This window comes from Pelobates fuscus, chromosome 10, assembly GCF_036172605.1.
Source record: "Pelobates fuscus isolate aPelFus1 chromosome 10, aPelFus1.pri, whole genome shotgun sequence".
Lineage (NCBI taxonomy): Eukaryota > Metazoa > Chordata > Amphibia > Anura > Pelobatidae > Pelobates > Pelobates fuscus.
In genome coordinates this window covers 110,580,238-110,606,293 of record NC_086326.1, presented here as the reverse complement: position 1 = coordinate 110,606,293, position 26,056 = coordinate 110,580,238, and positions in this window count along the sequence as shown.

Genomic DNA, 26,056 nt, shown 5'->3' with positions numbered 1-26,056 from the left:
TTCTTTGTGCTTCCTCTGAAGCTTCTTTGAACACACAGAGCAAAGTTTTCTTTTTACAACCATCTGGCATAAGATGGCCACACACAGAGCACATTAAATGCTTGGCTAGATGTACATTTCCCCTTCTCAGCAACTTTATCCAAATTTTCAGGATTATATACTGGGAACAGAAAACAAACAAGGGAAAATAAACAAAATTTTTCCCTAAAGATTCAGGCTAGAACCATTTAAATAAAAACTTAATCAGTCTTACCTTAAATGGCCCGAGAGTGTGTTGGAGGGCAGGTGAGAAACACACATTGCAAAACCGTTCTGAGAGCTCCTGGCAAACAGAGGTTGCTGCTGGGGAAGCTCCTTTTAAGTCCTGTAACCAAACAAAAACGCCCAGTTCAAATTTGGCGCCTGAATCCAGGTTCGCATTGCGCATGTGCATAGCGCTCTGCGACTCCCTGGTGGAACGCAACGCAACCTGTGTGTGCGTTCCACCGACAGGACCTCCCAGCCGACGCACGCCTGCGTCCTTCGTCAGACCGGCACCTGGCACGGCAAGAGACGGAATAAATTCTGAGGGACCACGCCGTCCGGCGTGTTAAACGCTACTTACCCGAACATCAAGGAAGCAGAGCCTCCCGAGCCTCAGCCCTTCTCACCTGCTTCCTGGAGAACCTTCCTGCATAACCTCCCCTGCCGAAGGCAGGCAAAGAACTGGGGATGATCAGGAGGAGCTGCTACTTATTGGAAAGGAGGTAATTAGGGGAGGGGTTAAAATGATTGGAGATTTGCCTGCCTGTTTTTCCCTCCAGATTGGATATCCCTATGGTGTAAGCACTGCCTCTAATCTGAAAGGAAAATCTCCCTTAAAGTCGTACTGTTTTTCTCCCCTTTGGCTGTGTCTGACAGCGGTGTGGCAACGCCTGTTACCTCCGCCAGCGCAGTCAGCTAACGCTAGGGCATTGTGTTTGAGTTCTGGAGGTCTACTCCCCACACCAAGGACTGAAGGAGTTTGGATGGTCTGCCCTGGGGATGAAACAGGCGAGTGAGTCGCCAATTTCCCACTCACACCTTTTTACCATTTGTGGTTACATTTCTATTTACTAATTTAACTTTTTCCTTCTTTTTGACTTTCTTTCTTATGTATCAAATTCAAAACAAACACACACACACACACAAACAATAGAACACTAAAATTCTTTAACTCACAAAAGTTAAAAGTTAGTATAACAAACCACATCGATTTCAGATCTATATTCCACCAGCTACTTTCATCCCCGCCAAAAAAATAATTTAAAAAATTGCGAACAAACTTTGTGGGACTCTTTCTCTGCAATAATTACCTGCTGGGGTTAAAGGACCACTCTAGGCACCCAGACCACTTCAGCTCAATGAAGTGGTCTGGGTGCCAGGTCCCCCTAGTTTTAACCCTGCAACTGAAAACCTAGCAGTTTCATAGAAACTGCTATGTTTCACTGAGGGTTAATCCAGCCTCTAGTGGCTGTCTCACTGACAGCCACTAGAGGCGCTTCCTTAATTCTCACTGTGAAAATCACAGTGAGAAGACGCTGGACGTCCATATGAAAGCATTGAGTAATGCTTTCATATGGGCTGTTTGAATGCGCACGCATGCACATTCGGCAGGGGTTGGAGAGTTCCCCAGCACAGAGTTAGCCCGGTGCTGGAGAAAGGTAAGTGGATAAAGGCGTTTTAACTCATTCATCCCAGCGGGAGGGGGGCCCTGAGGGTGGGCTGACCTAATGACCCTATAGTGCCAGGAAAATAAGTTTTGTTTTTCTGGCACTATAGTGCTCCTTTAACTCCTACTCCTACCAGACAGCCACTAGTGACAGGGTTCCAAACCCAGTCCTCAATTAACCCCTACCAGTCCCGGATTTAGGGATTACCCTGTTGTGTTTAAAGTGTTTTTTGTTTTTCCCTAGAAACACCTTTGAGTAATCCTTAAATCCTGGACTGTTAAGGGGAACTTGAGGACTGGGTTGGGAACCACTGCACTAGAGGGACTTCCTGTGTTCTCTATACCACATGATTTCTATACCCAGGTCACTTCCGGTGCACCCACTGTGACAAAACCCCTGTTTTGTGAATACCAGTGCCTTTTTTTCACATGCTGTTCGTGCATTTAGCCCTATTTATTCCCTTTTATTTTACCGAATAAACTGACGAACAGCCCACACGCAATGGGAGTGTGCAGCCTGTTAACCTCCCAGAAGCTGTGGTTAACCATAATTAATTGATGAACAGCTGGGTGGTCGCCGCTTGTATGAATGAACACGTGGCGGCGGCCATCTTAAACTGTCGAACGCCCAGTGGTGTTTGGTCGTTGGCCACATGGAACTGTTTTCGGTCACTGTTACACATGAACACCGCTGGGACTTCCACACTTCCATCTCTTAGTTTCAGTTTATACGAACACCGCGTCGTTCGGTACATTAATAACTCACGAACTAGACCGACCCTGATAGCTAAAAGCCATGGAACTAATTCTGGACAGATTTCTGCCTAACGGTCGGTGAAAACTCTTTAAAGGACCACTATAGGCACCCAAACCACTTCAGCTCAATGAAGTGGTCTGGGTGCCAGGTCCATCTAGGGTTAACCCTGCAGCTGTAAACATAGCAGATTCAGAGAAACTGCTATGTTTACATTAGGGTTAATCCAGCCTCTAGGGGCTGTCTCATTGACAGCCGCTAGAGGCGCTTCCGCGCTTCTCACTGTGAAAATCACAGTGAGAAGATGCTGCTGTCCATTGGAATGCATTAAGTAAATACAGCATGTTAAATTTTTTACATTGAAATTCGCCATACCCCATTTGAAATACCTTGGGTTGTCTACTATTGCAAATGGTATGCCATCATTGGGGTAATTCTCATTCCTGGGCTACCATACGGTCTCAAAGGCAACGTAACCAATCTGGCGAATTTCAATGTGAAAAAACTGAAACGCAAGCCTTATATTTGACTAACTTTTGAAAACACCATAAAACCTGTACATGAGGGGTACTGCTTTACTTGGGAGACTTGGCTGTACACAAATATTAGTGTTTCAAAACAGTAAAACGTATCACAACAATTTTATCGTCGGTGTAAGTGCCATTTGTGTGTAAAAAATGCAAAATAATTCAACTTTCACTGACGATATCATAATTGTAATACAGTTTACTGTTTTGAAACACTAATATCTGTGTTCAGCGAAGTAAAACAGTACCCCCCATGTACAGGTTTTATGGTGTCTTGGAAAGTTACAGGGTTAAATATAGTGCTAGCAAATTAAATTCCCTGGACTTTTGGCCTGGGTTGTCAGGCAGGTCCCGCAAATTGTAATAATAAAATGACCTAATTGTGTAAAATTATTACATAAATATATATATATATATACACACACAAAATACAGAATTCAGCACACTCTCTTATTCACTAAACAATTATTTCAAATCTTAGAGATTGTAATAGTTTTATGTAAAAACACCTCACCTAGGCAAAAAAATGATGGGGTTTTAGTTACATTATATTACATAGTTACATAGCTGAAAAAAGTTCATCAAGTTCAGCCTTCCTCACATTTGTTTTTTGCTGTTGATCCAAAAGATGATCATACATTGCATAAGCGTGCCAACTACGTCAAAGTACCCCATATTTGGCAGGTCCTATTCTACATTAGCAGCCTAATGCTTGCTCTTATGAGATTAATCCACTTACTTGGGAAATACTTCCTTACTGGGACTATCTGCAAGTCAAGGCTAAATAGGGTCCTGGAATGAGGCACCTGTGACAGGGAGGGGTGCAAAACCAAGGAGTTGGCCTGGGACTACCAAATATATAAAAGAAACCAAGAGGGCTGCACTCACCTGAACATGCATATAGGGTGCTGCTGGGCCAAAATATACAAAATACAGAATCCAGCGCACTCGCTTATTCCCTAAACAATGATTTAAAATCTTAGAGATTGCAATAGTTTTATGTAGAGATGTCCCGAATAGTTTGCTGGCGAATAGTTCCTGGTGAACATAGCTTGTTCGCGTTCGCCACGGCGGGCGAACATATGCGATGTTCGGTCCGCCCCCTATTCATCATCATTGAGTAAACTTTGACCCTGTACCTCACAGTCAGCAGACACATTCCAGCCAATCAGCAGCAGACCCTCCCTCCCAGACCCTCCCACCTCCTGGACAGCATCCATTTTAGTTTCATTCGGAAGCTGCATTCTTAGTAAGAGGAGGGACAGTGTAGCTGCTGCTGATTTAATAGGGAAATCGATAGCTAGGTTAGTGTATTCAGTGTCCACTACAGTACTGAAGGACTCATCTGATCTCTGCTGTAACGACAGCACCCCAAAAAGCCCTTTTTAGGGCTAGAACATCAGTGTGCTTTTTTTTTTTCTTGTGTAATCTAATTGCAGTTGCCTGCCTGCCAGCGTGTGTGTCAGCCTCACAGTGTATACTGTGCCCACTTGCCCAGTGCCACCACTCATATCTGGTGTCACAATAGCTTACATTTAAAAAAACAAAAAAAAACTTTTTTTACTGTAATATAATAGCAGTCAGTTTCCTTCACGCGTGTGCGTTTCAGGGCCTGCCAGGGCACAGTGTCACACCAGTGCAACTCATATCTGGTGTAACAGTAGTGTACATTTAACAACAAAAAATAAAAATTTGACTGTAATAGATTGAATAGCAGATAGTTGTCTGCAAGCGTGTGTGTCAGGCCTGCAGCGTCTACTCTGCCAACTTCTGCCAGTGCACAGTTCCACTCATATCTGTTGTCACAGTAGCTTGCACGCATAGTACCACTAATCGAATAAAAAATTACAGGCAGAGGCAGGCCACCCTGCAGGGGCCGTCGTGGTCGTGGTGCTGTGATTCCCTTTGGCCCTAGAATAATGCCCAGTGTTCAGAGGCCACGTACCCTGAACTCGAAAAGTTCTGAGGACATAGTTGACTGGCTAACACAGGACACCCAATCTTTTACAGCTTCCGCTCGGAACCTTGACGCACCATCCTCCTCCAGCTTAGCTTCGGGCACCTCTCAAGTTTCCACTCGCCCACCTGCCAACACTAGCACCACAGCCGCTTCACTTGATCTGTCAGAGGAGTTATTTATACATCAGTTGGAAGAAATGAGTGATGCACAACCATTATTGCCAGAGGATGTAGATAACAGGGATATGTCTCAGTCAGGCAGCATTACACAAATGGACGTACGGTGTGATGATGATAATGTTGTACCCACTGCTGCTTCCTTTGCTGAGTTGTCAGATACAAGTGAAGCGGTTGACGATGACGATGCGTCCATGGATGTCACGTGGGTGCCCGCTAAAAGAGAAGAAGAACAGGGGGAAAGTTCAGATGGGGAGACAGAGAGGAGGAGGAGACGAGTTGGCAGCAGGGGGAGGTCGTCGCAAGGAGCTAGTGGCACAGTCAGACAGCATGCATCGGCACCCGGGGTCAGCCAGACAGCACGCCAATCAACGCATGCTGTTGCCACCACCAGAATGCCGTCATTGCAGAGCTCAGCAGTGTGGCATTTTTTTTGTGTGTCTGCCTCTGACAAAAGCGATGCCATTTGCAACCTGTGCCAAGAGTCGTGGGAAGTCCAACACCCACCTAGGTACAACTGCTTTGCGAAGGCACATGATCGCACATCACAAACGCCTATGGGATCAACACATGAGTACAAGCAGCACACAAACTCAAAGCTGCCATCCTCCTCCTGGTCCAGCATCTTCAGCCACGTCAACCACTGCTGTCCTCCTGGCCCCCTCTCAACCATCCGCCACTCCGTCTCTCGCCTTGAGCACTTCCTGCTCATCTGCCCACAGTCAGGTGTCTGTCAAGGACATGTTTGAGTGTAAGAAGCCAATGTCACAAAGTCACCCCCTTGCCCGGCATCTGACAGCTGGTTTGTCTGAACTCTTAGCCCGCCAGCTTTTACCATACAAGCTGGTGGAGTCTGAGGCATTCCAAAAATTTGTAGCTATTGGGACACCGCAGTGGAAGGTACCCGGCCGAAATTTCTTTGCACAAAAGGCAATCCCCAACCTGTACTCGATTGTGCAATAGGAAGTAATGGCATGTCAGGCACACAGTGTTGGGGCAAGGGTCCAAAAGCATGGTCTGCAAAGCATGGTCAGGGCAGGTATATCACCTACACTGCGCATTGGGTAAACCTGCTGACGGCTGCCAAGCATGGAATGCGTGGCTCTGCAGAGGAGTTGGTGACACCGCCACGACTTGCAGGCAGGCCTGCTGCCACCTCTTCTACTCCTCCTACTCCATCCTCTTCCATAACCTCCTCGGCTGAGTCCTCTTCTGCTGCTACGTCTTGCTCCACATCAACGGCACCCCCCCAGCTCCCCAGGTACTATTCCACATCCCACATAAGGCAGTGTCACACCGTCTTGGGGTTGACTTGCTTGAAAGCAGAGAGTCAAACCAGACCAGCACTCCTGTCCGCCCTGAACGCACAGGTGGATCAGTGGCTGACTCCACACCAACTGGAGATCGGCAAAGTGGTTTGTGACAATGGAAGAAATTTGTTGGCGGCATTGAATTTGGGCAAGTTGACACATGTGCCATGCATGGCACACGTGTGTAATCTGATCGTACAACGCTTTGTGCATAAGTACCCAGGCTTACAGGATGTCCGGAAGCAGGCCAGGAAGGTGTGTGGCCATTTCAGGCGTTCCTACACGGCCATGGCGCACTTTTCAGATATCCAGCGGCGAAACAACATGCCAGTGAGGCGCTTGATTTGCGACAGCCCGACACGTTGGAATTCAACACTCCTAATGTTCGATTGCCTGCTCCAACAAGGAAAAGCCGTTAACGACTATTTGTATGACCGGGGTGCTAGGACAGCCTCTGCGGAGCTGGGAATTTTTTTGCCACAATTCTGGACGCTCATGCGCAATGCCAGTAGGCTCATGCGTCCTTTTGAGGAGGTGACAAACCTAGTCAGTCGCACCGAAGGCACCATCAGCGACATCATACCATTCTTCCTGGAGCGTGCCCTGCGAAGAGTGCTGGATCAGGCCATAGATGAGCATGAAGAGGATGAGTTGTGGTCACCATCACTACCAGAAACAGCCTTATCAGTATCGCTTGCTGGACCTGCGGCAACGCTGGAAGAGGATTGTGTGGAAGAGGAGTCAGAGGAGGAATGTGGCTTTGAGGAGGAAGACCAACCAGGCATCCCAGGGTGCTCGTTGTCACCTATCTGGTACCCGTGGTGTTGTACGTGGCTGGGGGGGGAAGAACATACCTTCAGTGAGATCACCGAGGATGAGGAACAGGACATGAGTAGCTCGGCATCCAACCTTGTGCAAATGGGGTCTTTCATGCTGTCGTGCCTGTTGAGGGACCCTCGTATAAAAAGGCTGAAGGAGAACGACCTGTACTGGGTGTCTACGCTACTAGACCCCAGGTATAAGCAGAAAGTGCCTGAAATTTTACCGAATTACCGCAAGTCGGAAAGGATGCAGCAGTTCCAAAATAAATTAAAAAGTATGCTTTACACAGCGTATAAGGGTGATGTCACAGCACAAAGGGAATCTAACAGGGGAAGAGGTGAAAGTAATCCTCCTCCTCCCACGACCACGCCGGCAAGGACAGGACGCTTTACAGACGTGTTGTTGATGGAGGACATGCAGAGCTTTTGAAGTCCTACGCATCGCCACAGCCCTTTGGGGTCCACCCTCAGAGAACGACTCGACCGACAGGTAGCAGACTACCTCGCCTTAACTGCAGATATCGACACTCTGAGGAGCGATGAAGCCCTTGACTACTGGGTGTGCAGGCTTGACCTGTGGCCTGAGCTATCCCAATTTGCGATAGAACTTCTGGCCTGCCCCGCTTCAAGTGTCCTGTCAGAAAGGACCTTCAGTGCAGCAGGAGGTATTGTCACTGAGAAGAGAAGTCGCCTAGGTCAAAAAAGTCTAGATTACCTCACCTTTATTAAGATGAATGAGGGATGGATCCCGAAGGGACTGACACTGGGCGATACATTCGACTAAAAAAGGCCTGATGAGAGGGACGTAACAGGGATTAAACTGATAAGAATAGTACTACTTAACACACCACTCCTATCTGGTGGTACATTAGATTGCACGCGCAGTGCGCCAAATTTGAAGTAGGAGGACAAACCAAGCATCTTTTTCCATCTCCCGGTTCCTAAAATCGATGCCATATACACGTCCCCTGATAGGGGACGTAACAGGGATTAAACTGATAAGAATAGTACTACTTAACACACCACTCCTATCTGGTGGCACATTAGATCACACGCGCAGTGCCCCAAATTTGAAGTAGGAGGACCAACCAAGCATCTTTTTCCATCTCCCGGTTCCTAAAATCGATGCCATATACACACCCCCTGATAGGGGACATAACAGGGATTAAACTGATAGGAATAGTACTGCTTAACACACCTTATAATAACGCAGAGAGAGGCAACGCAGAGGGAGGAGTCTGAAGAAGAGGAGTCAGAGGAGGAAGGTGGCTTTGAGGAGGTGGAAGACCAAACACAGCAGGCGTCCCAGGGGGCTTGTTACCTTTCGGGGACCCTTGGTGTTGTACGTGGCTGGGTGGAGGAAGAGACCTTCAATGACTTCAGTGAGGACAAAGAACGGGACATGGCTAGCTTGGTATCCAACCTTGTGCAAATGGGGAGTTTGCGGTTGTGCAAATGGACTGTTTGCGGTTGTTTTGGTCTGTCACTGTGAAGCGGGCCTTCTGTTTATTATGGGGTACTGGGACGCCCAAGTGGTCAACCAGACTAAGCTGCCGTGAGGATTCTAGTGAAAAATATGTTATCTTTGATCAACAAGAAGTCTTCTAGATAGTGTATGACTGTAAGGCTTCTGGATATGTTATCATAACCAGCACAGAGTATCTGCGAATATCGAAAGTAGGCTAAACTGTAGCCCGAAAGTTGAGCGGGGAAAGGATTGCCCAACTTATGCCATGTAAGTGCCAGTGTGTAGGGTAGATGGTAGCCGCTTACTGCGTTGATGATATTGGTCTTACTTAACCAAGCTTCAACCCATGCTTGAGTGATAGCTGTAAAGGTAGATCAATGGTGTTGTATAGTAAGAAAACTCCTCGGAGGGTATGAGGGAGTTGAGACTTGGGGTAGCGGAGGTGTGTGGTGCCAATAAGTCTTTGTTTAAGGGAAGATTCCTTGTGACAATACCAATGTGTTTGGTGCCACGCTGTAAATGGTGGAGATTGGAAGACCAAATTTTGGCTATGAGTGTGTTTACAGCCAATGGTTTTGTTGTGCTGACTGTAAGTGAGGGCATGCTATATTCCTTGAAGGTGTATTTATTATACCTGTATGGGAGCCCTTTGAAGCTCCAGAGCTTTAGTAAATCTACTACAAGTCTGGAAGGGTGATGAGTCAGTAGTGTTGAAAATGCATTGGTGTGTACAGATGGTGAGTATGTTATTTGTAAGTTGTATTGGGACACATGGTTTGTCATGTGCCCTGAACCATTTGAACACATATGCAACAGTCTATATGCAATGCAACTACTCCTATCAATTGTCTCTGGTAGTTCAGAGGTGCTGGTACCTGGAGCCTGAGAGTGCTCGTCCATTTGTTTGGGACAAAATCCATTCTGTATGGGTACCTGCACAAATAAACATCTCTACATATTCCAAATGCCAACCCAACCAAGGGATGGTCAGTTCCCGATTTACCTGGAATCCCTGGATCTGACCATCACAGATACATCATCATACATATATATGCCTTGCTTCCCCAATGTGCTGGGATCATACGTCTTGTGTGTCATAAGAATTGATTGTACCAGGTAACAGAGTTTCGGTTGGTGCTGGTTGTACAGTAGTGTGAGGCCCAGCCTTGTGAGGGCTGTGGTGACCGACTCGTCATCATTTTTTTTTTTTTTTTGGCTCATGAGTTTAAGAGTGAGGCTAGTATGGCCTGGGTGTCACCTGAGTTGGTGTAGCTGGGCCTTCCCCTGCCTCCGTGTTGTCTGTTGATGTATGGAGGAGTTTGAATAACTCTGCTTTCCTTGCTGTAGCAGGGTAGGGGATTTGTCACCTCCTTGGGTCGGTGGTAATGTGTGGGATCGTCCAGGATCTTATTGCTGCTGGACTAGCAACATCTCCTCTGCTTGAAGGTGTATAAATTCTAGCCAGGGTGCTAGGAAGAGGTAATTCTTCACCATCTTTTTGAGAAATACTTAAATAACAAATAATTGCAATTATTATTTGTATCCAGGGGTGTTGTACTGGCTTGCTAGCTAAGCCATAAGGCGAAACGATTAGGCTTGGTGTTTTTTGGTGACTGGTGAGGCCCTGCTAGTTGCCAAGTGGCTTGAGAGCGAGGGGATTTTTTGTGTGGCCACCGAACGTTGTGGCAGGATATTGGCTTCTTGGTTATAGTAACCAGAAAATAGGAAGGGGAGTGACAGGTGAGGCCCTCTCTATGATACAATGCGAGGCGGCTAGCTCACGAGTGGCCCGAGGGGTGTATGCCTCCGAGTGTGAGACGGGGTGTTGGCCTCACGGGACCACTAACCGAAGCATAATGCAGAGAAAAAAGGGGGTAATACCTATTTGGGCCTAGAACTCTAATTGCTAGTACACTATTATTATTCCAGGGAAGGTAAGAGATGGTTAACTACATGAGCAGGTGTATGTACCTGGTAGTATGGTATTGAACCTGACAATCCGTATAGGTTTTTTAGTAGTAACTGTAACCTGAATGGATAAAACCATATGGCATAGACCAAGCTTATCTTAATACGTACAATATATGTGAAAAGTAAAGGGCCGTGATGTATAAATATTAAACATCGTAGCCATACTGGTTAAATATGTATCAATCTCAACCCATTAAGTGCTGTATGTACAAGTGAAAAAGTGGTCTGTCCCCACCTTGTATGTTGTCGGTCCCCACCTTGTATGTTGTATGTCCCCTTGCTAGGGGAAAGTCTGTTATGTGAGCAGCTTGCTGTGTAAAATGTATGAACTATATTACCAGTTACGTATATACAGATGTGTCTGCTACTGTGTAATAATATGTATTTATACCATATGTTGATATACTACTTGCTATGTGAATTGTTGTATGTCTTATTGAATGGTAGGGGTCAGTGAACATGGTGTTGCAAAATGCAAGTGCACTGGAGATCTGCCGAGTGCCCTATAGGTGTCAGTGTAGTTGGATACTGATTGGTATGTGAAATGTTGTTTGTCTGTTGACCTATAGGTGTCAGTGTTTTGGAGTTTGTAAAACCCCATGAATTGTCAATGTACTTGACAGACCTGTGTTGATAGAACCACTGTTGGTCTTGATGTGAAATGTAAATTATTGTGAATTAAACCTGAAGTTGAGCCCATGCTGGAGTTTAATTTATGGTTTATGGTTATGTTTAAAACAATCTTATGTGTAATTTATATTGGCTGGTAAATTGTATATGACATGTGAAGACAGTTTTGCTGTTGACCAGTAGGGGTCAGAAATGCTGATTGTATGGTAAAAATACCCTTTAATCCTACCGTTTGACAGATAGGAGTCAGTATAAAAGCGAAAATGCTGTAGTTAGTTTGTTTGCTTATGAAGTGAAATAAAGTCGGAGAAACCTGTAGTATACCGATTGACCGGTAGGTGTCAGCATGTAGGCGACAATGCCGTGGTTCGTTGGTTTGTACATGAAATGCATTAATGTCTGAGAAGCCTGTAGTACACTGAATGACCGGTAGGGGTCAGTGTGTAGGTGAAAATACAGTGGTTTATTGTTTTGTACATCAAAAGCAAAAACGTCTAAGAAGCCTGTAGTACACCAAAAACCGGTAGGGGGTCAGTGTGTAGGTGAAAATGCAGTGGTTTATTGGTCTGTACATGAAAATGCAAAAAACGTCTAAGACGCCTGTAGTACACCGAATGACTGATAGGGGTCAGTGTGTAGGTGAAAAATGTGGTGGTTCGTTGTTTTTTACATGAAATGCAATAATGTCTGAGAAGCCTGTAGTACACCGAATGACCGGTAGGGGTCAGTGTGTAGGCGAAAATGCAGTGGTTCATTGGTTTGTACATGAAATGCAATAATGTCTGAGAAGCCTGTAGTACACCCAAAGACCAGTAGGGGGTTTAAATGAATGATATGCATGAACATGCAATGGTTTTAGAACAGACTTAGACAAAATGCAGCCGTAAAGTGAGGACCTGACCCGTGCATGGTGCCGTGCGACTGATGCCTGGCGTAACGGGTAGGTCGACTTACGGTTTGTGAGTCACTTGGACACCATCCATGGATTGAAGAAAAAAGGTGGTAGACCGGAAAAGCCTGTGGCTGGATTCCTGACACAGCTCTGCTTAGGAAACCTCATGGAGTAATCAGGTAAAATGGCGTCTGGATGACCCGGAAGTGGAAATCATTCTGATGCAGACCTCAAGCGATATGAGTCAGGTAAGGGGTGTCCTTTATATAGGGGAGTGAATTAATTTAAGCCCCTCCCACAAATACAGGCCAAACGGCCTTAATACATATATATATATTTATTTATATAGATATATTATTTCGTTCTACATGTATTTTGATATCAATATATATATATATATATATATATATATATATATATATATATATATATATATATATATATATATATATATATATATATATATATATATATATATATATATATAAGAAAACAGAATAATCCTGCACTCCACAATCCAAACTTCAATGCCCGGTGCTTGTCCAGCAAAATACAAAAAACGAAGAAAAGATAGCACTCCCAGGACTTGTAAGTAAAAATAAAACTTAACTTTTAATCAATCGGCAAGAGGTCGACGTTTCAGTCTGTTAACCACAGACTTTCATCAGGACTAATGCACAACACCATAAAATGACATATATATATAAAAAATACATATTGGCAATCAACTTACCCGCCACCAAACCAATTACGTCTCCCTATCAGCTCCGGCTGGGTTTTCCGCGGGTTCCGCCGACGTCAATGCGTGCGTCGTGATGACGTCATAACACGGCGCCGGCGTCATCACGCCACGTGACCACATGCCCGTCAGCATCATTGGGAGTGTTGTCATGGAAATAAACTCCATGGCAACCTAATAAAAACAATAATAAACGGCTGAAACGGCATTTAGGAGAACACTTAATTTACATTGCTTAGTCTAAATGCATAGATATCACCACTATCCCCATACAATCAGGGGATTATAGGGCTTACAATAATTGCAGTCTAAGGCAGAACAGTGTGGTAGATGTATCTTAAAAGGGGCGGAGCACTAAAGGGATAAATTCTCTAGGAAACCCAAAGAAAATTAAAGATTAAATAAATAGGCCCATAATCATGATATATACAAAAAATACGATCTTACTTTACGTAGAGTATATGAAAAAGATCTCAAGGACTGCTAATAACATAGCCTGTCATAATGACCCCATAAATATGGCGACTACGAGAACAATTAAGCCAAATCATGTTCAAAAAAATTTTTTGAACCAAAATGTACAAAACTATGTGAAGACTTAATCATAGGCCTATCTGTGTACTAATCAGGACTCCAAGATATACCCACTAGGAGGCTTGCAGAAATAATTTATAGATAACCAACTAAGGAGCAACAATCTGGGAACAGAAGTCTATCTAAATGGATACTAATAACAGAGAATACATATCAGGAACCCACTCTGTGGGTCAGTCCCCATGCCCTTGTATTTACTCTATTGGTCAATATTGTCTACGAACACATTAAAAAAAATGAAAAAGTATGAACAATATGGAGTCAGAGACCATCCTCAAAGACTGGATAACCAGGGCGGTGGCTTAACCCCAAGGGCAGGCCCCCAACACCTATGCCAGTATACATCAGGTCATCCAAGATATTCAACTATAAGAACACAGACAACGAATATTTTTCATTCAGTCCAAGGGGATGAACCGTTTGTAGAGTCCTTATCCAGAACAATTCTCTTTGAAGGAGCATCTTTTTTCGATCACCCCCTCTCCTAGGTGCTGGAACATGATCTATAGCCATCAGCTTCATAGATGGCAAGTTGTGGCCAAGTTCAAGGAAGTGTTTTGCTACCGGTAACTCCGACTTTTGGTCCCTGTATGCTGTTCTGATGCTAGACCTATGGTTTCGGATGCGTTCCCTCAATGGCAAGTCCGTTTTCCCGATGTATGTTAAACCACACGGACACATGAGTTTGTATATCACAAAATCGCTGGTGCATGTTAGTCGATGTTGGATGCGGAAACTGGTTCCCGTATGAGGATGTGTGAACGTCTTTCCGGGAATCATGTGACCACAAGTCACACATCCTAGACAGCGGTAGCATCCCAAATTCTGTGGAGTGCTGCTCTTCGTATAGCAGTGAACTGGATCGGTGTTCACTAGCAAATCCCTCAGATTTTTGTTCCTCTTATAGCAAAACATAGGAGGATTTTGGAATATTGGAGGTAGTGTCACATCATTGCTAAGTGTTCTCCAATTTGACTCGATAATTTGTTTAAATTTATGTGATGATGTTGTAAACGTCGTAGGGAAGACCAGTCTGTCAGTTTTTGCCTTTAGTACAGGAGTGTCGATTATAGCCCGCCCTCGGTCAAGTGCCTTCTGTAGAATCTGGCACGTATAACCGCGTTGTCGAAACTTTTTTTTCGACAAGTTTCGACAACGCGGTTATACGTGCCAGATTCTACAGAAGGCACTTGACCGAGGGCGGGCTATAATCGACACTCCTGTACTAAAGGCAAAAACTGACAGACTGGTCTTCCCTACGACGTTTACAACATCATCACATAAATTTAAACAAATTATCGAGTCAAATTGGAGAACACTTAGCAATGATGTGACACTACCTCCAATATTCCAAAATCCTCCTATGTTTTGCTATAAGAGGAACAAAAATCTGAGGGATTTGCTAGTGAACACCGATCCAGTTCACTGCTATACGAAGAGCAGCACTCCACAGAATTTGGGATGCTACCGCTGTCTAGGATGTGTGACTTGTGGTCACATGATTCCCGGAAAGACGTTCACACATCCTCATACGGGAACCAGTTTCCGCATCCAACATCGACTAACATGCACCAGCGATTTTGTGATATACAAACTCATGTGTCCGTGTGGTTTAACATACATCGGGAAAACGGACTTGCCATTGAGGGAACGCATCCGAAACCATAGGTCTAGCATCAGAACAGCATACAGGGACCAAAAGTCGGAGTTACCGGTAGCAAAACACTTCCTTGAACTTGGCCACAACTTGCCATCTATGAAGCTGATGGCTATAGATCATGTTCCAGCACCTAGGAGAGGGGGTGATCGAAAAAAGATGCTCCTTCAAAGAGAATTGTTCTGGATAAGGACTCTACAAACGGTTCATCCCCTTGGACTGAATGAAAAATATTCGTTGTCTGTGTTCTTATAGTTGAATATCTTGGATGACCTGATGTATACTGGCATAGGTGTTGGGGGCCTGCCCTTGGGGTTAAGCCACCGCCCTGGTTATCCAGTCTTTGAGGATGGTCTCTGACTCCATATTGTTCATACTTTTTCATTTTTTTTAATGTGTTCGTAGACAATATTGACCAATAGAGTAAATACAAGGGCATGGGGACTGACCCACAGAGTGGGTTCCTGATATGTATTCTCTGTTATTAGTATCCATTTAGATAGACTTCTGTTCCCAGATTGTTGCTCCTTAGTTGGTTATCTATAAATTATTTCTGCAAGCCTCCTAGTGGGTATATCTTGGAGTCCTGATTAGTACACAGATAGGCCTATGATTAAGTCTTCACATAGTTTTGTACATTTTGGTTCAAAAAATTTTTTTGAACATGATTTGGCTTAATTGTTCTCGTAGTCGCCATATTTATGGGGTCATTATGACAGGCTATGTTATTAGCAGTCCTTGAGATCTTTTTCATATACTCTACGTAAAGTAAGATCGTATTTTTTGTATATATCATGATTATGGGCCTATTTATTTAATCTTTAATTTTCTTTGGGTTTCCTAGAGAATTTATCCCTTTAGTGCTCCGCCCCTTTTAAGATACATCTACCACACTGTTCTGCCTTAGACTGCAATTATTGTAAGCCCTATAATCCCCTGATTGTATGGGGATAGTGGTGATATCTATGCATTTAGACTAAGCAATGTAAATTAAGTGTTCTCCTAAATGCCGTTTCAGCCGTTTATTATTGTTTTTATTAGGTTGCCATGGAGTTTATTTCCATGACAACACTCCCAATGATGCTGACGGGCATGTGGTCACGTGGCGTGATGACGCCGGCGCCGTGTTATGACGTCATCACGACACACGCATTGACGTCGGCGGAACCCGCGGCAAACCCAGCCGGAGCTGATAGGGAGACGTAATTGGTTTGGTGGCGGGTAAGTTGATTGCCAATATGTATTTTTTATATATATATGTCATTTTATGGTGTTGTGCATTAGTCCTGATGAAAGTCTGTGGTTAACAGACTGAAACGTCGACCTCTTGCCGATTGATTAAAAGTTAAGTTTTATTTTTACTTACAAGTCCTGGGAGTGCTATCTTTTCTTCGTTTTTTATATATATATATATATATATACAGTATATATATATATATATATATATATATATATATTGATATCAAAATACAGTTAGAACGAAATTACACATTTTTTTTATCTATTATTTTTCATTTTTATATGTATTTACATATTTATTTTATTACATATAAATATTCCAAATGTTTTATGATTCCCTTCGTTTGTTGCACTGTTCCCCATGTTTCATCTGTTGGTTCGGCTGGATAGACTACCAGACAAACTGTGGAGTTACTGGGTGGCCACCATTTCATGTATCAGAGGCACATGGTGAGAACAATGGATGAAGCATATGGTGAGAACAATGGATGAAGCATATGGTGAGAACAATGGATGGCGGGCATTTTTATTTTATTTTTATAATTGAAGTTTATTGATTTTGGTTCAATGTATACATCCACAGTACATCGCATCAAAGTCACATGTCATACATTATACATGGTCATTCTGCCTTATACAAAACTCAAAGTAAAACAGTTCTCAACGGTTTTCCCCTCCGCTTCCCCCCTCCATTGGGTCAAGCTACCTGTGTCTATGTGTACGCCTATATATGAGGTATTTGTGGTAGAGGTTGGGGGGGGAGCATGGTCCTTCTCAAATGAGTTGGTCATCCGCTTCGTTCTGGGGTCTGGCAAGAGGGGAAATATTACGCGGTGCATGTGATAATATCCAGTAGTAACAGTTCTGCTTTGGCATACAAACTATGTAACATTCCTGTCACATTAGAACAGTTAACCAAAAGTAAAGCAATAAAAGTGGAAGAAATAAAATAGAAAATGAAAAAGTAACATAAAATTAACGTGTAGTAGTGTAACTGTGATTTGGCTAGTAAGATCCCAGTGTGGTATTGAGGTTGCAAGGGGTGCTGCTGTCTTTAGGGTCCCCTTCCCCAAGGGTTGAGGTGTGTAGGGCCTCCCATGGTTCCCATATCTTTGTAATTGTACAGTTAGCGTTCAGTGTGAGGATCGCCATACGTTCGTATGCATAGTGGAGGTTAATTTTGTCTATGAGCGCCTTTTTTGTGGGGCATATGCTGGATTTCCAATTAAGGGCTATAAGTGCTCTAGCCGCAAGGCTCTCTACTGGAATGTCACTCTGGGGGGGAACTCCAGCCAAAGATATATCTTTGGGTCTGTTGGCACCTCTAGCTGAAGTGCCGCCACTAGCTCTGCCACCCCGGTTCATAACTGTTTAAGTGCCCGACATTCCCACCATATTTGGGACATGGTGCCCTTCTCTAGGCCACATCGCCAGCATACCGCTGACGCACTCCTATACATGCGGCTCAGTCTGACAGGGGTAAGGTACCAGCGATAAATAAGCTTGCGGTGAGCCTCTATCAGTGAGTAACACCTGGTAACGCCTCTCAGTGCATTTAGTCGCCTTATCCACCTCTCCTGTGAAACTACTCTACTAGTTTCTTTTTCCCACTGCGACTCTAGTGTCATGGGGTTCCGGGATCCCGCTGTATTGAAGGGCTCTATAGCAGCCAGAGAGGAGTTTGGGTTTCAGCGGTGATGTCCAGCATGAAGCCAGCAGTAGCCGTTTGTCACTTTCTATAGAAGTAGTGTCCTTCGCTCCATAGTCTACGTGTTCTAGTATTACACTTTTGAATTGCAGGTATGAGAACTTAAGTTTTGATGGTAGTTGGAATGTTTCCTGCAAGGTCGGGAATGGGATTAGCTCTCCCCCTAGGATCAAATGTGACAAACTTTTGACTCCCCTGTTTTCCCATTGTCGGATTGAAAGCCATGGAGATATAGTATAGCTTTTAGGGCTGCCAGTGGCGCCAATCTGTGAAATTTAGAGTGTGAGTGTCTCGTGTGGAAGGCTGACCATGCATCCACCAATGCTCTTTTGATTGGGTATAGGAGGGGGTGTGATTGTCTCAGGCAGGGGGGTGTCCACATATGTGCTATCAGTGAATCCCCTGGCATTTGCTTCCGTTCCATGTCTACCCAGCTTAGCATTCCGTGGGATGCGTGGAGGTTGATTGCTTGAGCTAGGGGACGGTGAAAGACTTGGGGACGCTGAGACATTGGGACACTGGGAGACATAGGGACACAGTGTCCCCACGTCTCCCAGTGTCCCCACGTCTCCCAGTGTCCCCACGTCTCCCAGTGTCCCTGGTGTCTCTGTGTCCCCGTGTCTCTCAGTGTCCCTAGTGTCTGTGTCCCTAGTCTCCCAGAGTCCCCATGTATCTCAGTGCCCCCATGTCTCTCCCAGTGTCTCAGTGTCCCCATGTCTCACAGTGTCCCAATGTCTCTAAGTGTCCCCTAGTGTCCTAGTGACATCGGAACTCTGGGAGACATGGAGACACACTCTAAGGGACACTGAGTGACATGGGGCACTGAGAGACATGGTGACACTGGGGGACACAGGGCGATATGGGGACACTGGGCTACTTTGAGACCTGGGAGACATGGGGCACTCAGTGTCCCCATGTCTCCTAGCCAGTGTCCCTAGTATCTCAGTATCCCGATGTCTCCCATTGTTTCTGGTGTCTCTCAATGTCTGTAGTGTGCCAGTGTCCCTAGTGTCTCAGTGTTTCCTAGTCTCCCAAAGCCCCCTAGTCTCCAAGTGTCCCCATGTCTCCTTGTGTCTCAGTGTCCCCTAGTATAACAGAAAAAATCTCACCGCAAACTTTCGACCTGTGCCCAGGTCTTTATCAAGTATCCAGTGTCCCCTATGTATCACAGTGTCCTCTATGTATCAGAGTATCTCAGTGCCCCATGCCTCCCAGTGTCCCTGGTGTTTCTCAGTATCTTCAGTGTCTCAGTGTCCCCTAGTCTCTCAGAATCCCCTAGTCTCCCAGTGTCCCCATGTCTCACAGTGCCCTAAGTGCCTCAGTGTCCCCTAGTATAAAAGAAAAAAATCTCAGGCACTCACTGTGATAGATTTAAGCAGGTTTATTGTTTAACGTTTTGAACTGTACCCAGGTCTTTATCAAGTCTCCAGTGTCCTCTATATATCACAGTGTCCCCTATGTATCACCGTGTCTCAGTGCCCCATGTCTCCCAGTGTCCCCTCATGTCTCCTTGTCTCCCAGTGTCCCAAAGAGTCTGTATTCCCTAGTATCTCAGTGTCCCCATGTCTCCCAGTGTCCCAATGTCTCTCAATGTGCTCTAGTGTCCTAGTGGCATGGGGACACTGGGAGACATGGGGACACAGACATGCCCCCTTTTTGTGTATGTTCGCCCCTTTTGGGGCGAACATTTTCCTGCCTGTGATAATTAAGTTAGTCTATTGTTTTGAGATAATTGTATCACAGGCAGAGGGGAGGATTTCTGATGTAATGAATGGGATTGTTAGCTGTGTCGTAATGTGTTGATTGGTTGTTCTTCAAAACCCTGTGGGCAGTACTATGTTTGTAGAATGTGAATAAAAGAGGCTGTATGTGCCAGTACAGTCAGTTCTTCTTGACCCTCAACACGTAGTCTTGTCTCGTGATTGGAGGGGACAGCTATATTCACACTCGGGTTTGCTATGCTCTGCATACTCCCTTAAGCTTTAATCAACACGTTCTTTTAAGAGCTTGTTCCTGATATGCTCTCCTGGAGGAGAGGTCTTCCCCACATGGTCCTGGAGGAGAGAAGCTGATCCAGGGTGGACAGAAGACGTCGAGACTCCAGTTAAGCTACGGCGGTTGTGGAGTCTGCGGTGGTTGTGGTGTCCGGTGCGGTGCTTGTGGTCCTCGGCGCAAGCTAGGAAGCGTCCATTAACGGAAGGTTCCTTTATATATATATATATATTGTTTTATGTTAAACTGTGTTTTTGACATTTTACAAGCAACAGGGGGAGTACCTGTAATTACAGGCACTCCCTAAGTGATAAATACCTTAGTAAGTATGCCCGTTAATAATATATACCACAGTAAATTTGCCTGTTAATAAGTATCACATTACGTTTGCTCCTTAATAAATTGGCACAATGTAAATGTAATATGGACTGACAGTGAGAAATAAATATACCCAATGGGATGAAATAACAGTAGGGCTGCGTCACATACAAGGGAGCGACTTATTAAATGAAACCGAAAAGATATAACTGGTATGTGAGCGCTCCAATTAATTATGCAGATCTACATAAAAATCAAGATGAGAATATCAATAAACTTAAAAATGACCAATCTCGCCGAGATCACCACAATGACCACCATAAACCACAATTGAATGTACTGGGTGAGTCTTATCTGAATCAGAATACTCTACACATATATATAAGAGTATAACAAAATATCATTTATTGTATAATAAACCAATCATAAAAAATGAAACAACATCTCAAAACGTCCAATATCAGATGTAATCGTGATGAATAGTAAGGGGCCCCTTATTCATATTCTTGTCGACAAAGGACTGATGTAAAAAATCCGAGATGTGCACATTAGCATAAAAACTATATGTGAACTCAAAAAAGTTCAAGCAGTAGGCTCCAGTCCAGTCCGTGAAAAAATATATAAGTGGATAAACGGATAGTGCCCAGACGACCAAGCCGTCTTACGGAGAGGGAGCTCAAACACCAGCCAAACACCCTGGTCAAGACTAAGAGGGAAGCGATAGGGATGGCCCCAAAGGTGAAAAATCACATCCAGATATGGAAAACTATGGGGATATCACTTCAGCAACTTACCCTATCCGTCCGACCATCGGGTGAGAAACTGGGAGCACATAAACTCCAAACCGTGAGGGCTGCAGGAAAAAGGCCGTTCTCGCCAGGTCGCTTGCCGAAAATCAATGGCGGGTCGTAAAGGACGAATCGGCTGGGAAGTTCAAATCCGTCGGCGGTGTGGTGAGGTAGCAGACAGCACGTCTACGCGTTTCGTCCTAGCTGGAGGACTTTTTCAAGACAATGTCTGCTGTCTAAGAGCCGGGTTTATATACCCACTCTTAATTGATTCATAGAATGGTCATGATTGTTAATTGATTCATAGAATGGTCATGATTGTTAATTGATAAACTGAGATCATTACAGATCTAAAGTAAATGGTCATAATTGTTAATTGATAAACTGAGATCATTACAGATCTAAAATGAAATATGCTGCAAGTGGATAGAAAAACACAAAATATAATAAATGAAAACATATATCCTTATTAGGACAATCTCATATTATTAACATCGAAAAATTATATATATATAGACATAAAATAAAGATTAAAAATATATTTTTATTTTTACTTTTATTTTTACTAATAAAGTATTTCAATCTCAAGTTTAACAGAGATAATTAATCAATCTTGATTTGTGAGCCTTTTTTTAAAAATAATAATAATGATAATATAGTTCAATTGTTTTATAAAAATCTGTTATTTATATATATTAGATTAGGAACAAGAACATTAAAATAAATGTTGAGCACTATATTTTTGTATATATATTTATATGTATAATTAAGAAAAAGAACATTGGAAAAAAAATGCTGAACACTCATATAGGATTCATATAAGTGTTAAAGAGACCATGGGGTCTAAGGTGAATCGTAATATATATGTGGTTCCCGATTCATCCTCTCCCACATATAGAGACAGTGAAAGATCTTTCACTCACAGGGACAAATAAGTATGTCTTCCAAATTTTAAATGTTACATTCCACTTCTTCATTTAACCCATTAGGAGTAAGTGTGTTGAGTCTAAAGATCCATTTAGTTTCTGCTGTAATTAAGGCTAATTTTCTATTGGGTATATTCTCTGCAATATGCTCGATGCCCATTACTAAAAGCTGTGAAGGGTTACTGTCATGGGCCATTTGGAAGTGTCTGGCTACTGGAGATTTTTTATCACGGTTGCTGATGGCTCGTCTGTGTTCCCTGAACCTGGCTTTTAATGGTCTCGAAGTCTGACCTACATATAGCAAGTCACAAGTACATATCAACAGATATACCACAAATGAGGTATTGCACGAGATTCTAGTGGTTGTATGGAAGTTCTCATCTTTAGAGGAAGGGGGAAAATTCTTTTTTCCGTGACATATGTGTTGGCAGGTTAAGCATCGGGTGGCACCACATTTGAAATTTCCTGCTTCACATAATATCGATGTTTGATTAGTTTTTGCAGTCGGAAATTTGGAAGGGGCCAATAGGTTCTTTAGATTCCTATTTTTACGGAATGTTACTCTGGGTACTTCAGGGATACTGAAATGAAGCCATGGATCCAACCGCAGAATAGACCAATGATTGTTTAGGATATGAATGATCTGGTTGTACGCCCTATTGTACGTTGTCGAGAAGATGGGACCTTTATTCTGACCCACCTCTCTAGTACTGATGTGAAAGTCTATCCTCGGTTTAGGTCTCCTTATTATCGGATGATTCTCTAATAGAGATAGAATCTCCCTATGTTTGACTGAGGGGGAAGGTGATGAAATCAGTATATCAGCTGCAAACCCAGGGATAATTATAGAGTTCTTTCCGTCCATTCCAATTTTACGCTGGTTGATAAGGGAATCTCTATTGAGCCCTCTAGCCTTCTGGTACGCCCGACCAATGATGCTAGGGTCATAATTCTTATCCAGAAATCGCTGGCAAAGGTCCAACGACTCCTCTTCAAAATTCTCCAAAAAGGAACAATTGCGTCGGAGCCTGGTGAACTGGCTAAACGGGATATTATTAATCCACGTAGGATGATGACCACTCGTGGAGTGTAAAAAACCATTGACATCCACCTGTTTTTTATATGTTCTGGTGTGGACATAACCAGGTTTCCCACTCAGGATTAAATCCAGAAATTCAATAGTAGATCTATTTTTGTTGCTCGTGAAGGAGAGCCCCCACTCGTTGTTATTGAGACTTTGAACGAACTCCTCAGCTTCATTTAGATCACCTTCCCAAATGATCAGGATGTCATCAATGAAGCGTTTGTAGAATTTCAGGTGCCTCTTCCAGATAGGGTTATGGTAGATGTTGGAATGCTCCCATAAACCCATAAAGATGTTGGCGTATGCTGGGGCAAAGCTCGCCCCCATTGCTGTCCCTTTCTTCTGTAAATAAAATTGCCCATTGAAACTAAAATAGTTGTGGGTTAAAATGAAGGATATACTTTCAACAATGGCTTCCACTTGAAATCGTGGAAGAAGGGGGTCTTCCAAAAGGAAATGTTTGACCGCTTTCAAACCTAACTGGTGGTCAATGTTGGAGTATAAGGCCGCCACGTCAATCGTTAGCCAGCAGAAGTTCTCCTGCCACACAACCTCCTGCATCAGAGACAACACGTGTCCTGTATCTTTAATGTAGGAGGGGAGGTGAATCATAATTTTTTGAAGGTGAGTGTCTACCCATTTTGAGAGTGGTGCAGTCAGAGAACCAATAGATGAAATGATGGGTCTCCCCGGCGGGTTGGTGAGAGATTTATGAATCTTGGGGAGAAAATAAAAAATGGGGATATTGCCTTCACCAGAGAGGAGGAAACCTTTCTCCATTTTGTCAATAACCTTCATGTCAAACATCTTATTTACCCAAATCCGTAATTCTTTGGTAAAGCGGGTTGAGGGGTTGAAGGTAAGAACTTGATAGTATTCTTGGTCTCCAAGAATTCGATTGGCTTCACCCAAGTAGTCCTCTCTATTGAGAAGGACAATCCCTCCTCCCTTGTCTGCTCCCTTTATGATGATGTTATTATCCTTTTTAAGGCCCTTTAGGGCTGACATTTCGAGATTAGTAAGATTGTGTTCCAATTTACGATCTTTCTGTTGCTTCTCAAGATCCAGGACCAGGTGTTTAAAATCCTTCATAACCAATTCATAGAAGATAGGAATGAACCCTCCTTTGTCGGCTAGAGGATAGTATGTAGAACGAGTTTTAAGTCCTGTAGATACACTAGCCTCCAACACCTCCAGGGCATCAACTTCCCCAAGGGCTTCAGTTTGATCATTTAGTAGGCTCATCAGGTTCTTCAGAATGATTTTATCTTGTGGATCATTTAGAAAGAACGAAGCCGTGTGAACGCTATTGGCATCCTTGATATTAAACGACCTGGTTAAGGTTAATTTTCTAATAAATTGGTTAAGATCTCGAAATAGATCTAGGATATCCGGATTCCTAAACGGAGCAAAACTCAGACCCTTGTTGAGTAAGGAGATCTCAGGTGCGGTCAATACATGGGTGGATAGGTTGAAAATTCCAGTTATGGGAGGCATCTCATCTTGTTGGGGTTTGTTTCCCTTTCCTCTCGTTCCCCTGTGGGTGCATCTCTTTTCTTGCTCCCTATTTTGGAAAAAAGTGGGAACGTTTTGGGTCGATCCACAGGGCTCTCTTCTAAAAAATGAGCCTCAACTGGATTATCCCGGTGGAGAACTCTGGGGGGTTTGGGACGCGCTCCTAGTTCCTCATGCTTGGTCCGGGGACCTGACCCCTCCATGGAACCTCGGTCTGTGGTCTCCAATAAGGGGATAAAGTTGGGGTTGTCCTGTCTCCTCCATCGGTCACGATGAGGTGTATTGGCGGTATAATGAGTACCTTTCTCTTTCTGATAGTGATTATTTCTGGTACGGTGGTTCTGATTGAAGGAATTGTATGGTTTGGATTGGACAGCTTCAGCATAGGTCTTCGGGCTCCATTGGCTCCATTGGCTCCATATATGATATTTTGTTATACTCTTATATATATGTGTAGAGTATTCTGATTCAGATAAGACTCACCCAGTACATTCAATTGTGGTTTATGGTGGTCATTGTGGTGATCTCGGCGAGATTGGTCATTTTTAAGTTTATTGATATTCTCATCTTGATTTTTATGTAGATCTGCATAATTAATTGGAGCGCTCACATACCAGTTATATCTTTTCGGTTTCATTTAATAAGTCGCTCCCTTGTATGTGACGCAGCCCTACTGTTATTTCATCCCATTGGGTATATTTATTTCTCACTGTCAGTCCATATTACATTTACATTTTGTTTTCTGTGTTCTGAGCGCCGTTTTGGTCTGACATTGAGTATACCGATTAGCCTTTCCATCCCCTGTTTAGATTTTAATAGTTTATTTCTACTCAGTTACGATTATGCCCCTCCTTAGCCTTACAGAAAGGAATAGCAGAAGGTTAAATTTATTAATAGAAAAAGATAAAGATGAGAACTTTTCCTCCCATATATCAGAACCTTCCCTAAAATCCCTCTTTTTCGAGTTAGAGAAACAACTAAAAACTGAGATGAGGGATTGGTGGGATCATGCATTGTTAGAAAAATATCTTGATCAAAAACTGATCCCAAGAGGCCTGAGGTTTGACAAGAAACCTTTTTTTACGGACCATTCTGAATTGGAAAATGAATGGTTGGTAGCCTTAGATAACTGCTCTATGATACTCATGAGAATTCTGGTTAGGTATAGAGAATACAGATTGAAAAAGACTGAAAAGGAGATCGAAATAATTCATTCAAAGATCAATACCACTGACCAACCCGACTCAATAACAGAGTTGGATACTACTATGAACAATAGGATTATTAGATTTGAGAA